At 29.5% G+C, this 16840-nt stretch overlaps 1 protein-coding gene across 7 annotated transcripts in view; it reads left to right on the top strand.

The window, feature by feature from the left end:
* The window catches only part of LOC107068330 (Transducer of ERBB2), a 46169-nt gene that overhangs the window by 17377 nt on the left and 11952 nt on the right, over positions 1-16840 (top strand). The window contains exons 1-2 of one of the 7 annotated variants that reach the window (XM_015324589.2): positions 4665-4876; positions 5598-5836. The exons of 5 other annotated variants lie outside the window; for them this stretch is intronic. The gene's annotated coding sequence lies outside the window, so the exon portion shown is untranslated. Of the gene's footprint in view, positions 1-4664; positions 4877-5597; positions 5837-16840 lie in introns of those variants that run through there. One more of the 7 variants, XM_089179593.1, reaches the window with a different exon arrangement.

Genomic DNA, 16840 nt, shown 5'->3' with positions numbered 1-16840 from the left:
TTATTATTATTATTATTATTAATCATAACATCCTGTTGAATGTCCTCCCAAAATCTGATATATGTTATAAACTTGAGGAATGGTATAACCCTTTCGCTATGGGCTGCTAATAGGTGCAACATCAAAACTGCACTTTATTTTTGACTCATTTTGTTGAACCCTAACATCCTGTTGAATGTTCCCCCCCCCCCAATATCTGATATATGCTGCTTCCACACAGGGGGTTGGTCCCGTCACCATCGTTTACGGGTTTTACACTCTTATTCGTCCAATGAATTATTATTATCAATTGTCATTAGAAACTCGAAAGTTCATTGCCACAAATACGCAAATCCCGGCCAGTGTTCTCGTCCCTGAGCCACGACCCCGTCCATTCGCGGTCTTCGTAGCCCATTTCTTTAAGATACCCAAATAATATTGTCCTCCCATCATCAACGTCTCGGTCTACCCAGTGGTCTTTTCCCGTTCGGTATACCGATCAGTATTTTATGCACCATTCGATCCATCCCCCCATGCACGCCCACCTCACCTGCCCCATCTTAATCGACGTGATTTTACGACGTTAATGGTGTCCAGTTTTGTTGTACGATCGGTGTACTTCTACGTTATGGGGTTTTCTCCATTACGCACGTTTCCTCATCGCGTTTTACACCGAACATTTTACGAAACAAACTTTATTTTCTTAAATACTAAATTTCTCTTGGTCCCGTAACGTAAGTGACACCCATGTTTGGCTACCATAAAGGACTTCCTGTATATCCTGATTTTAAAGCACCTAGACCGTCTGAGTAATTTATTGACCGTATAAAAATATGCATTATATACATTACTGTAGAAGAAGATAAAGTAACTTTAAAATATGCTAATGATAATACGATAGAAAGATCTAGTTTATCAGATACATATATCTATATATCTATATATGTATAGTTAGATGTATACGTAATGCATACATTACATTATACATTATATAATGTATGCATTACGTGTGCGAAACATTTATCATAATCGTTTTATTTTCTTTTTCTTTTTCTTTTTGTTTCTTTATAATATTACTATTTAAATTGAGTATTTATTTTAAATAAGATAAAAAGAGATAATGTTTAATAAAATTCATTGGCACATTATCATAATAATAGCCAATCGAAAGTTGATCAAACTGTGTACGTAAATTTTCGTTTTTTTTTTTTTTTCAGATAAAAATGACTACTAACATTTTGATCGATCATATTATAAAATATTATTCGTTTTGTATAATAAATGCATCGTTTGGTTGCACGTATCATTGTGACTTTTTTGAAATTACAATAGTATACTATTGACGCACGTGATTACGTAGGTACGTCATTTTTGTTTGTTTGTATTTTTCTTTTTCTTTTTCATACAACACACATATGAGACTTAACACATCTTTCGAGAGAGTTGTAACCAACCAACCAATCACCATTCATCAATGTTTCTCTTTGCTTTCGGCAAGTTTTATTTTTTTTTTTTTTTTAAATTAAATGCGACACTTGCAACAACTTCCGTTGATGCAGATTTGATCTGATCTTATTGTCTTCTTTGTATCTTACGTAATGATGGAAAATTAGTTGAAGAGATATAAATATTAAAAAAAAAAAAAAGAACAAAATATGGTTTCTTTTGTAAACGGAAATCTTATAAAACTTGTGAGAGCAAGTGTATGCACAAACACACACAGACACACACACACAAACAGACACATATGCACATTGCACACATTGCATTCGTATTACGCAAATATAATAAAAATGTCGTGGTAACATATATCAAGTAATTAAGTATAAAATGTAACGAATTGTAATTATAATTAATTGATGTAATAGAAACGTGTTTCATATTTTAATGAATCTAATAACATAAATATTTCTATTTAGAAAATTACATTATGATGTATTCGATTTGTAATAATACATTTTATCATATCTATCTATATTTATACACATGTGTGTATATATACATATGTGTGTGTGTGTGTTTTGTACACATATGTGTTACAAGAACGCGATAAGTTCGTAAGATAATTTGATTCTTTTATAAATTGTCGGTTATTTCTTTCCTTGTTGGCTTACGAAATTGCGTATCTTTGAGATTTTGTCTGTGTGTTGTTGTTGTTGTAATTCATTAGGAATGTTTCTTTCATTGTAATAGCATGTAAGTTTTTATTTTCATGGTGAAACTAGAAATTCGTTCTACGATTATTAAATATCATTTTAATTCAAAAACAAAAGAAAAATAATATAAAATTAATAATAATAAAATAGAAATATTTTTTTTTTGTTCTTTCTGAAACAAAAAAATTTCATTGTGTTTTTATCAAAACAGAAAAAAAAAATACATGTATGAATATTTCTTGAAAAAAAAAAAAAAAAAAACAATTATTCTAAGCGTCGTGTTATGTATACGTCAAGTTAAAAAATAGAAAAATAAAATAAAATATAAAAGAGAGAGAGAGAGAGACAGAGACAGAGACAGAGAGTGAGAGTGAGAAAGAACATTTTACGAGTTTTCGCTAAACGATCAATGACGATAATGGAAAATTCTCGAAGGTTTTTGCATTACCACCACTACCACCACCATCATCATCATCATCACACCACCACAAACTTATACATTTTTCTCATTGACAATTCAATTTGGAATATTTAAAATTGCAAAATTGCACATGTTTTATAAGCTGACTAAACTATTTATAATGGTCGATGGAATTTGTTCGATATCATCGAAATTCGTTCGTTACTAATTGTCGAATTTATTTGTTCATTTATTTTTCTACATTCTCGTTCAATCATTCATTTTTATACATTCTCATTCACTCATTCATTTTATTTATTCATTTGTTCACTTAACATAATAAAATATCTTTGTTAATACGTTAAGTGTCACGTCAGTCATTAGTGACTGACACTGAACTTTTCCTTCAGGCCATGTCAGACACATGTGACTGACACTGAACTTTTCCTTCAGGCCATGTCAGACACATGTGACTGACGTTCAGCTTTTCGTTCTGTCATACGTGGCCTGACGAAGATTTCCGTAAGAATTCTCGTGACGCACAACATGTTAATGGAAAAAAAGAAGGTGTATAGTAAACGTTGTTTGTAAAGAAAAAAACACAATATCGTATGTGTCGTTACAATTTGTTGTGTTCGATGAATTGCAAAAAAAGAAAAATTTATCACTGATGATGATAATGATGATGGTGGCGTTTTCATAGCGCCAGGTTTAATCGCAATTCGATAAGAATTCTTTGAGTAAATAACCTGCTGCTTGGCCATTTATTTTCAAGCGTATTATAAATGAATATATATATATATATATAGATATAGTATGTTTGTGAACGGAAGACCCCTTCCATAATGCAATTGTAGTGGGGTCTTTCCCTCACAATCGTACTATATACATATTACATATATATATATATATACAATACGCAAGTAAGCATTTACGTAATCGATATAACAAGGCACCGACGTATGACGGATACAATTATTATTTTTTTTTTATTATTATTATTATTATTATTATTTCTAGGGATGTTCAATTGAAATCCGATATTTCAAAAGATAGATATAATATTACTCCGATTGAAATGTTATTATAAAAAAAAAATATAATTCTATAAAAATAATATCGATAGTAATAATTAAAAATTGCAAATCGATTTACTTTAGTAGAATTATAAGTCAAATATTATCCTTAGTAATAAATAATTATACAAAAATTAATATTATATAATATTAATTAAATATTAATAATTAAATTAATTATTAAAATAATTTAACACGTTGGTAGTACGCCACGCAAATTCTTAGGGAAATCTTTGTCAGGCCACCCACGTGCGGTGGGTATAAAACGAAATGTTCAACGTCAGACATTGGTGCCTGACATGGCCCCCCAATGAAAAGTTCAGTGTCAGTCACTTATGACTGACGTTGCACTCTCAATAAATTATATTTAATAATTAAAATATTTGTTTATTTATTTAAACAATTAAACATTATTTTTGTTTACAAATTGTTTGACAATTTATTTAAACATTATTTTACATTAATATTAACAAACACGCGTATGTGCTTCGATAAATCACACTGGTAATTTTTACCAAACGCATATATGCGTCCGTAACAACACTTCCAAGGGTTTAAAAAAAGGTATATTATTTCTCATAAAAATAGAAAAGAAAAAAAGAAAATAATCTGTAAAATGACACAACCCTTGACATTCTCTTTTTTGATTGCAACTGTAACACTACTACTACTACTACTGCACCTCGTGGCAATAATAAATAGTAGTAGTAGTAGTAGTAGTAGTAATAGTAAGTGGTATATGGTTATATGTCGGTCGGTCGGCCGACGCTTTGCGGCGTCCTTGCCAGTTAGTCTTTTACCCCCACTCTAACATTACCCCCACCATCACTGCCAATATCACCGGCAGCATGTTACCCACAGTGAACACCGCGACGTCTGTGCCACGAATGAGGAATAGCAAGCCCACTGCCGAGTATTTGACTCCCCCCCCCCTTCCTCCCTCCCTACCCCACTCTATTGGGCAGCACACACACACACAACACCAGAGTTTTTACCCCCACTAAAACGGCGTCACCGTTTTCCGTCCCACACTATGTAAGAACCCGCAGATAGGAGCACCGCGTTCCAGTCTCGCAGCGGTAGTCGTCATCGTCAGCCTTATACGTTCCGAGAGATATCGTAAATGGGCACATAAGTGTGTTAGTTAGCAAACAAATATATTCACGAAGGAAACACTAAAATTAAGAACATATATATATATAGAAATATATATATATATATATGTTTGTTCAAGGAAGTCACTCGGTGTAAATACGAAAGAAGAAGTAAGGCAAATTACACAATTTGGTTTTTTTTGTTTTGTTTAATTTTTATTATTTTTACCTTTCATTATAATTGTTTTTTTTTTTATTAATTTTTGTTTTGTTTCCGTTGTTGTTTATGTTATTATTATTAAGCTATTAATTATTGTTAAAGTTAAATCTATCTTTCGATCTTTTTTTCTTTTTTTTTTTTTGATATTTTTTTGTATTTTTTTACGTAACAAGTAACGCTACGATCGATAGTAAGAAAGAGAGAGAGAGAGAGAGAGAGAGAGAGAGAGAGAGAGAGAGAGAGATGGAAGAAAGAAGTGGATAATCGATCCAAGTAGTGCGCGAGTGTGTGTGTGTGTACAATTGGAATGTTTTAAACTGTTATTTTTTTATTTAATTTTTATTATTGTTTTTATTCTTTCCTATATATATATATATATATATATATATATATATATATATATATATATATATATATATATATATATTTAAACAAACTTATATACAATTAATACAAACTCAACTAAATATATTATTTTGTATTTTTGTGTGTGTACGTGGGGAAAAAAGGGGGAACATATTTATTTAAATAATCAAAGATTATTAATGTGTTTTTCTTGTACACCAAGTGATTTGATTTGATATCTTCTTTGAAGAAAAGGATTAATAATTGTTTTTTTTTTTTTTTTTTTTCATTTAAACAACAACAACAACAAAATTATTATTACACAAGAAAGGTGTGTGCATAGTCGTCTTCTTCTTCGTCATCATCGTCATATTATCTTGTGTGTTTGTGTGGATTATTACGGAAGAAAAAGAGAAGAAGAATAAGAATAAGAAGAAGAAGAAGAAGAAGAAGAAGAAGAACATAAGTTTCGGAATATACCGCTACGTAAAAGAAAAAAAGAAAAAAAAAAAAAGAAAAACCAGAGAAAAAAAAATAAGCAAGCAAGCAAGCAAGCAAGCAAGCATGTGAGTACACGAGATCTCGCTCGCACTTTCGAGACTTTAGACGTTTCCATGATAAACCTGTGTGCATGTATGTGTGTGTATATGAGAAAGAGAGAGAGAGAGAGAGAGAGAGAGAGAAACATACGGTTAGGCTGTCGAGGCTAGCGCGTGATACGTCACGCGCGTATTAGTAAAGTATCTGTGTTCGTGTGTGTGTGTGTGTGTGTGTGTTTGAGAATGTGTATATGAGCTCTTGCGCGAATATGCGCATATATGTGATATGTGTGCACGTGAGAGGGGATTTTAGTATGTGTGTGTGTATGTGTAACCATGTATGGAGAGTACGACGCAATACTAAGCGCACATGTGCGTCGCTGCTTAGTTGGTCGCGGTCGTAGAAACGTCGTATCTTGCCCTCGTAATTTTTCTTCGATCGATATATAAACTTTTTTGAGTTTTTCAGAATTTTGTTTTATCTTCTTTTTTCTTTTTTTTCTTTTTTTTTTTGATTACATTCTTTTAGTTTTATTTTGTTTTTATTTTATTTTTTTTATTTTTTTTTTATAAATAAAACAAAATATATATATATATAAATGTATATGTAATATAAAGATAATAATTATTTATCATAGATTATATTAATATTATTATATTAATTTATTTTTATTTTATTATTATTATTATTATTATTATTTATTATTATTATTTATTATTATATTATTTATTTATATTATTATATTAATAATTAATTAGAAAAAAGTATTAGCATAATCATAGGTAATATATATATATATATATATCAAATTATATATATATATAATATATATACATATCATATATATATATATTGATTAGCATTAGGAAATCGAAAGTTCATTCAATATATTATTCATAAATATATATATGTATCTATGTGTGTGTGTGTGTATCGATTGATTAGATTATCGATATCGAAGACTACATTTTTCTTTTTTCATTTATATTATTATTATATTTTTTCTTTTTCTATTTTATCTTTTTTCCAAATAGCAGACGATCATTGTGATAACGTGTATGACACGATAAGAATTATTTTTCCCTAAAAAGAAAGGTCAAACGTCAAATAGTTCTAACTTTTAGTATTTTTTTTGTATTCTTTTTTTCTTCTTCTTCTTCTTCTTCCATAAGAAATGAATTAGTGAACTTAGAACAGAATATATCATCATCATCATCATCATCATCATCATAGATAACCCAAGGTCTTCTTCTCAGACGACTTTTGCATCATAAAAATGTAACTACATAATGTTATGTTATACTAGAGAGATAGATACGCGTGAATGAATTACGTGAGGTTAGACAAAGAAACAAACAAATCAACATAACAAAATACACAGGGAAAGAGACAGAGACAGAGACAGATACTTACAGAGAGAGAGAGAGAGAGAGAGAGAGAGAGAGAAACACAAAAAACAAAACTAGATTCTGTTTACAATGTTTAAATATCGTTCAATGTTTTATTAAAACTTCCTTAACCAAAACTATCCTTTTTTATTATTATTATTATTATTATTATTATTATTATTATTATTATTACTCATCCAATTATTCTCATGATTTTACAATGTTTCTATCTTTGTCTCTCTGCCCACGTGTAATATGGATTTATTCTAGTGATATTTTTCGTTACAGACCACATTACTAACACACTAGCACCCTCCTAACAACACTCTTCTACCACCCTTACGCCCACTTGATGTAATTTTCCGTCTATCTTTTTTTACATACGTTATACACGATCCAGCTGTTCGGTAAAAACACGCAAAAGGTATGAATCATAAGAGAAATATGCATTTTGGCAATGGTTCCAAATTCGAAATTGCTTTTAAAACAGTTTATTAACTGTGTGTGGCGCCCTCGTTTGAGACTGCTCACCGTTTTCTTTCGTCAGAATCGAGCCATGACGTGTATACTCGTCGTCAATCATAGAATAACTTGCACTATATAAGATATATTGGATCAAAAAGAGATGAGGTTTATTATTATTAAATTGACAATTTGATTATTAATGATTATAACATAAACATATATTATACATAAAATATTTAACGCCGTTAATCGGCGTCACGCATTTCTCCCATGACTAAACCATACCTTGAAGGAATCCCATTATAAATCAACTTTTTGACTTTTACTCTTTGACCCTTTTTTAGGCTAACATCTGAAGAAAAAAAAAAAGTTATCATCGTACATAAATAAATAAATTTGTTATGCGAACTGTTTAAGCTGTTTCAACCCCGGTGCATGCATACGTGGGACGACGCGCATGAGTTCGTCTCAAGTTATTTATATTTTTTATTTTGTCAGTTTTATTCCAGCATAGGGCTCAAAATATTCTAAAACATCTCGAAATTTGACAATACGTTTTTGTTTGTCTCAAAAAAAAAAAAAATTACAATTTCAATAGCCAATGGTTGTTACTTTATACGACACGACGAGTATACACGTCAATGGAAAAATCGTTTGACTTCTTCATGACAAAAGTGTACTCATCAATCACGGTTAACTGGTTAAAGAGAGACAGAAAAAATATGTTAGGATAAAGATAAATATAGTGATCTGACATTTGATTGGACGTGTGCATTATTTACTAATAAATAATTTGTAATATATTTATAAATGAAATAATAATTGTTAGTTAATTGAAAAAAAAAAAAAAAAGGAAAGAAAAAATTCATTTAATACTAAGTTATATCAATTAGTACAAAATTACAATTTTTTAAACATTTTCTCGATAAGAAATTGTAATACAGTGTTTTTCATCATCACATATGATATATATATATATATATATATATATATATATATATATATATATATATATATATATATATATGTTGGATATAGAAAAGAAGAACGAAGGCCGTTGAAAGGTCGATATCGTGTCTCTGTATCTGTGTGTGTGTGTGTGTATATATAAGCAGCTCTAGTTGGCAGTATCAAGCAAAGTTTTTGTTCCGAATATAAAATTAGGTCCGTTCGCGGGCCAGATAAGAACGCGTGCATGTGCGCATGCGCATGTTACTACTCGTCCTCTATTAAACAGTGGTGCCCAAATTATATTTCTCATTAATGATACATATATACATTATACATATACATATATATATATATATTAACCAATTAACTGAGTTTGACGTGTATACTCGTCATGCGTAAAAAAGTAATGTAAAAGTAAATTTGCTTATTTTAATTCTTAACGAACGAGCGTAATTAAATATGCAGTTAAGTTGTCGCAAGTATGGCGGCATTCGTTCGTTAAGGGTTAAATTGTAGTAATTTTTTTTTTTGAAAAAAAAAAAGAAAATTTTTTAAATATTCTCAAAATTTGATAACTCAAGATGAGTAAGAATGAAATTTAAGATTTATATAAAATTAGTATTTTATTTCTTTTTTATTTTTACTTCATTTTATTATCTCAAAATGAGCAATTCTAACCTCAATTTTGTCATCGTTCGTTTTTTACGACACACAACCGGTGTTAGTGTTCAAAACGTTATATATATATATTAACTAGTTAATTGAGTTTGACGTGTATACTCAAATGGTCAAAATAATGACTATTTATTTATTTTAAATTGTACTAATTTTTGTTAAAAAAAAACAAAAAAAAAAATAAAACAAACGAAACATATTCTCAAATTTGATTACTCAAAATGAGAAAAAAAAAAGTCAATTCAAGATTTATGTAAATGACTAATTTTATTTGATTTCTTTTATTTTTACTTTTAGTTCATTTTATTATTTCAAAATGAACAATTCTAACCTCAATTTTGTCATCGACCAATTTTTACGATACACAACCTACTATGTGTAGGCATTTTCAAAACGCTATATACATATATATGCATGCTATAGTTAACCAGTTAACTAAGTTTGACGAGTATACTCAAATGGTCAAAATAATGACTATTTTTGCTTATTTTACATTGTAATAATTTGTATAAAAAAAAAAAAAAAAAAACGAAACATATTCTCAAATTTGAACATGAACACAAGATGACTAAGAATGAAATTCAAAATTCGTATAAATTATTATTAACTATAATTCGTGAATTAATTAATCGTAATAAAATCATAATTTGATATTTTTGAGAAAGATGGCTGACAACAACAACAACAACAACAACAAAAATGTCTGATAATTTGATCATCACTGTTCTTCTTCTTCTTCTTCTTCTTCTTCTTCTTCTTCTTCTTCTTCTTCTTCTTCTTCTTCTTCTTCTTCTTCTTCTTCTTCTCTGTGTAAGAAAGAAAAGAAGATGAAGAAGAGTCGGAGCCAGAGAGAGAAAAATATAAAAAAAAAAAAAAGAAAAAAATAGAGTATGGGTTGTGTGTTAAGAAGCTTCTGGGCTTTTTCGGTGAAGAGAAGAAGAACACGGTTGATATGTGCCCGTCCATAAATAGATCATCAACTTTAGAATGCGGCTCGTCGTCTTATTCACACTTACGTAAACTCGTTCTCACTTCGGGGAGACGTATCACGTAATGCGAGGTCATTACGAACCCATTCGAACTCGAAAAGAATGAAGAAGGGGAAGTCTGCCATTTTGCAATTTTTCTTCTTCTTATTATTCTCTTCTATTTCTTCTTCAAAAAAAAAAAAAAAAAGATAAGAAAAGTACTATCATCAATTCAGTTAATTAGGATTGATATTTTAAATGGATGATTATTATAATTATTATAATTATTAGTATTTTATTTTTTTTTTTAAACTAATAATAACACGGTTCGTAGGATCTTATTTTTCTACCATAATGGTTAAAACGTTTTTCTTCTCTCGAGTAAAAAAAAAAAAAAAAAAAAACTAAAGTAGATCAATCGATTTTCTCTCTTCTTTCCTGTATTAAGCTTTTATTTACATCTTTTGTTAAATATAAAAAACAAATATAGTTCGAAGAAGGTTCCATTTATAAAATAGCATTTATATATGTGTGTGTGTGTGTGTGTGTGTTATAATTTCCTTATCGTGAAATATTGATCTTATCATTATATTCATTTGATATCATTTTATATATATATATATATATATATATATATATATATATTGTAATATGTTATATATTAATTATTAATATAAAAAATATATTAATATATAAATTATTATATATATATATATATTATATATTACATATTATTTATATTGTATTTTATCATTATTATTATATATTATAATATATAATATAATAATATAATAATATTTTGTATATTCATGTTTATTATATTAATTATTATGTTTATTGTTCATAATATAATTATATAATAATAATATATATATATATATATATAGATATATTTATTTATTCAAATGTAACAAACATTATTTATTAGTCAATCAAATGCATGCATATGCATTTATTGCACGAAAGCATCAATATTGACTTGCATAAATAATTAATCTCAACAAATACATACATACATACATATATATATATATATATATATATATATACATGAGAAAATAATTAACTAGTCTTTCAAATAAGGAAGAAACAATCAAACCATTTTATTTCATCGTTATTTCTTACTTTTCTACTCAATAAATTTTCTTTATATTTTGTTCCTTTCACTTCCTATAGAAAAAAAAAAAAAAAAAAAAAACAGGGTTATATATGAATAGTTAAGAATACAACTAATAATAAATGAAAGGGTTTAACCAGTTAACTGTGACGCCCTCGTTTGAGACCGCACACCGTTTTGTATCGGCAGAATCGAGCCATGACGTCTATACTCGTCAATCATAGAATAAATTCCACTGAATTGAATTCCATTGGCTTAAAATATTCTAAAACATCTTGAAATTTGACAATACGTTTTTGTTTGTCTCAAAAAAAAAAAAAAATTACAATTTCAATGGCCAATGGTCGTTACTTTATACGGCACGACGAGTATACACGTCGATAGAAAAATTGTACTACTTCTTCATAATGAGTGTAACTTTCAGTCACAGTTAACTGGTTAAAAGAAACTTAGTATAACGAAAAAAAATATCTTAAACTTTGTATAACATGACACGTTTTTCTATACCACCAGGCTAGTAATAGTAATAGTAGATAGGTAGGTAGTGCTACGCCCTTCGAGACGTGGAATACGGCCATTGTACGAGAAGTATCGATCCTAGTTCGACGTCTCTTATTTTTCTACCTTTTCACCTTAACCATCTTATTTTTTTCTTTTTCTTCTTCTTCTTCTTCTTCTTCTTCTTCTTCTTTATTCTCCTTGTCCATTCTTTAACTATCCACTTATCTAGTTTCTTATCATACAATTAAATTCCGTGACAGTATTATGCACTTTACCTATATAATTAGTTTATGCATTTTCCATGCATACCAATTTCTAAATATAAAAAAATAAATAAATACAACCACTAATATCACATTCATGGTGACCATGGTAAATTCACAGATTCGTGTATAAGTAAATTAATTATTAATTAAGGGTTCATATACTTCGTAAGATTAAAAATTCTGGACGATTCTATGACGAGGGTTGTGTCTAGTTTAAACCCACCTCCCCTCCCCCGGCCCCCGCCCCCGCCCCCTTTTCACCACCTTGAAGGCGTTTCTTCCCTTGAATCGATCGACCTACCACTACCACCACCATGATACCCCATGTATCTCTTCTTCTTCTTCTTCTTCTTCTTCTTACTTCTTCTTACTTCCATCCTCTTTTTACCTATGAACATTTTTCTTTCATTTTGTTCCTTTTCTTTTCCACTTTTTTCCTTCTAACTGTGTTCCCATTTACTCAAAGAAAAAAACCTCAAGGGTTTTTACTGAATGTGTTACCTGTCAACGTGTTTAGAACACGAAACGACAGAGTGTCTTTGCCAGATACTCGTCCCTCCCCCTTCCTACAGACCCCCCTCCCCACTTCAAACGAAACTACGAAAGACAATGTAATTAATTACATCACGTTTATCTACTTGTGTTATATTTTCAAATTGCAATATCAAAATTAGGATTAGATGATATATAGGGTTTTATCATTAACGTTATAAATGTAATAATATTATTGATAGGTTTTATTAACAAGTGTGTTGTATCGTATGATAAACGACACACATGTTCGTCCATATGTTATACACATTTCTTAACACATAAGCATAGTAATTGAATCGTTTAGTATCTTACTTTGGTATAAAAGGGCTTATATAAGTCGGAGTGGTAGTCGTCATCATCTCATTAGGATTATTCTTCATTGAAAAAAAAAAATGTTTTGTTACATCTCAAATATGAATCAAACTATTTCAAAGAATGTAACTTTATTTATTAATTAGTGAGAGTCAACAAACCATAGAATCAACAGAAATACAACTTCTGTATAAACATATTTCAAAAAAATAAGAATGAAACTTTCCTGTCAAAATATACAATCGTTAGAAGTGTCACCTAGTATAGGACAGATTTCACTTTGAACAACTAGCATCGGAAATTTTGAAATCATCCGACATCGATCACATATGTAGACGTATAAACATTCAGAAATATGTGCCCATGCATCATGAGCCCACCCATGCCAGTTGGAACACAGTATCCAGTCTTGGTCGTAGTCCGCTAAGCACCCTACACAAGTAGTTCTTTCAATTTTAGATATCTCAGTCAGTGGCTGTTTTTTTTCTTATCTCTATCTCCACTTGTTCCCTTAGCTTTTACTCCATTAGCTTGTTTCCCCTTTTACTTCACTTCTTCCTTACTGACTGACTCTAAATCTGTCTCTGACTGACTTACTAGCTCTGACTCTGACTGACTCACTGATTTTGACTCTTACTCGGGCTGACTGACTGATTTTGACTCTTACTCGGACTGACTGTATGATTCTAACTTTTACTGTCTCACTATGACTCTGACTCTGATTGACTCTGAATCTGACCGACTGACTCTGTCTCTTACTCTGACTCTGACTCCTATTGACTGACTGACTCTGGCTCCTACTGACTGACTGACTCTGGCTCCTACTGACTGACTGACTCTGGCTCCTACTGACTGACTGACTCTGGCTCCTACTGACTGACTGACTCTGGCTCCTACTGACTGACTGACTGTGACTCTGACTCTGATTGACTGACTCTGTCTCTTACTCTGACTCTGATTCTGATTGACTCTGAATCTGACTGACTGACTTTGACTCTTACTCGAACTGACTGAATCTGACTCTGACAGAATGACTCTGATTCTTACTTTGACTGACTGAATCTAACTCTGATTCTGATTAACTCTGAATCTTACTGACTGACTTAGACTTTGACTCTTACTCAGACTGACTGAATCTAACTCTGATTCTTACTTTGACTGACTGAATCAGACTCTGATTCTGATTGACTCTGAATCTAACTGACAGACTCTGTCTCTTACTCTGACTCTGACTCTGACTCTGACTCTGACTCTGACTCCTACTAACTGACTGACTCTGTCTCTTACTCTGACTCTGACTAACCCAATAACTCTGTCACTGAAGACTGTCAGTCTTCACTTCTTTGGTTTATTGCTCGTACTTTTCTTTTGCTATTTTCAATGTAGTTTTCAGTGGCCGACGTTAAGGGACTATTTTTGTCGGGTACTAGGAGACAGGATAATACCAACATTACGTAAACTATACCTAATCCATTTTGAAAATGAACCAAAAAAAATTCATATACAACGAATAATAATGGAACCCCTTTTATAAATGAACAAATACCATAAAGAAATGTAGGTGTAACACTTAACTGAATCTAATGGGATGCAGTGTTTTCCTGCTGGAAACAGAAATTGACTGTTTCTGATGTTGTCTTGAGCGTCATTGATAAACTGAATCGTATTTGAATTGTTCATATTATTATTTGTTGATATATATGAGTGTCCAGCACTAGAAACCGTCTAGGGCATTACGTGAACTCCCATTTATAATTATTGTTTAAAATGTAATCCTATGTGTTCATATATATGTCTTGTATCATATATTAGTATATTAATATTATATAGTGTGTATTGAGAGAAAATAGAGTTTGGTTGTTGCAAAGTAACACCCAGGATAACCGATAGATTACCTTTGTGTCTCTCGAGATATTTGATATAACAGCAAGTGAACGGCGATAACTTGCAATAATCCTAGCTGGGATTTCCCAAGTGTCGTGGCTATCTATCGTGTCGACGACTGTTCTTTCTCTTTCTCACTCTCTCTCTCTCTCTCTCTATTTTTTTTCTCTATTTTTCTATGCTTCCATCTCGATTTATTCTATCTATATTTTTCTTGTTTCTTTTCCTCTTTCCTCTTTCGAATAAAAACATTCCTTGGAATTGTTACCGAATCATTTTTCTTTGGAGCAATCAAACGAAACAAAAATATTGATTATAATTATTATTATTTATGTATTTTTTATTACTCGAAGAAGAGAATTGTTTTTTTTTTTTTCTATTGAGAATATTATTTTATCGGGATGACATTAATTATATAGTTTGAAAATGAATCATTGTTTTATCCTATGATGAATGATGATTATAATGATTCTTTTACGTATTTATTGAAAACGTTGATTTTATTAACGAGGATTTGATATGTTGAATAATTTCAGGATGTAACAATAATAATAAATATAATTATTATGTATATTACATAATTTGTAAATTGTTTATTTTCTTCTGTGAAGTTATAAAAAAAAAAAAAAAAAAAAATTATATTTAACCATATGGTTTCGAACATTTGTATTATATAGTTCCACTACTGTAAAATAATGATCAAAGATATCGTAAAAAAAAAAATAAATAAATGTTAATATTGTTGTTAGTTTTGACAAATATAAAAAAGAAGAAGAAGAAGAAGAAGAAAAAAAACCATGAATATATTTGAAAGATGAGGAACAAGTAATTGTCATAAATTATTGATGAAACAACTTCTTTATCTACAGTTCCTGTCTGATTGTCAGAAAAGTTTGGATTGTACAATAGAAAACAAAAAAAAAGAAAGAAAAAAAAAACAAAAAAAATAAGAGTAAAGGCCCTTGTGCTTGGATTTTCAGTAATATTCGAAATGGAGGCTTATAGGGCAGGCCCTCCACCTTGTTATCTGGAGCAGCAACAGCAACGCCTGTGTCTGCTGAGAGAGACGACTGTGCCGTATTGATCTGTCGGGGCTTCTCTTTCTCTTTCTCTCTCACACTTTCTTCTCACTAAAAGAGAGTAACTCGTTCCTCTTACCAAGAAAGAGAAAGACAGAGAATAAGATACCTTGAGCAAAAAAGAAAGAAAGAAAGAAAGAAAGAAAGAAAGAAAAAACTAAATGAAACGAAGAAGTAAGAGGTAGGAGGAGGAACTTAAAAAAAGAAAAGAAAAGAAAAGAAAAGGAAAAAAAGAAAACAATCCTTTCACAGGGTTTTTGTTGATTGAGGATTGTGAGTCAAACGAACAACAACTCTTACGTCAAAACTAGGGGAATGGTAGATTAGGTCGATGAAAAACTGTTGAGTTTGAAACGTTTTTTTTTTTTTGTTTGTTTGTATTAGTAGAAATCTTGATATTAGAAATTGATTATACTTTTATTTAAATTACGTCAACTAAAGCAAATATACATATATATATATATATATATGTATTGGATAATGTTAAGATTTGTATGGTGAAATGTTTAACAAATTACTAAATACTCTAACATCTATATATGAGAAAATATATTTTATATTAATTATTAATTATTGTATTATTTTTTATAAAAAAAATATAACATTATATTATAATATATAAATAAATTATATATTATATTTTATAAAATATAATATTTTATATTATATATAATTTATATAAAATTATATAATATTTTATAATTAATATTTTTTATATTATATATTATTTAATATTTTATTTATTATATTATTTATTATATTATATTTATTATAATTAATTAATTATTTTATATTATTATATAATATATATATATATAATTTATAAAATTATATATAATATAAATTAATAAAATTTATTATATTTTGTATATTATAATTTATTATATATA

The sequence above is a fragment of the Polistes dominula genome, unplaced genomic scaffold (assembly GCF_049000335.1).
Source record: "Polistes dominula isolate Pdom_NZ unplaced genomic scaffold, Pdom_raw_medaka contig_29, whole genome shotgun sequence".
In the NCBI taxonomy this organism is placed as follows: Eukaryota; Metazoa; Arthropoda; class Insecta; order Hymenoptera; family Vespidae; genus Polistes; species Polistes dominula.
The sequence above is the reverse complement of the archived record's forward strand: the minus strand, read 5'-3'. Positions and strand labels throughout refer to the sequence as shown.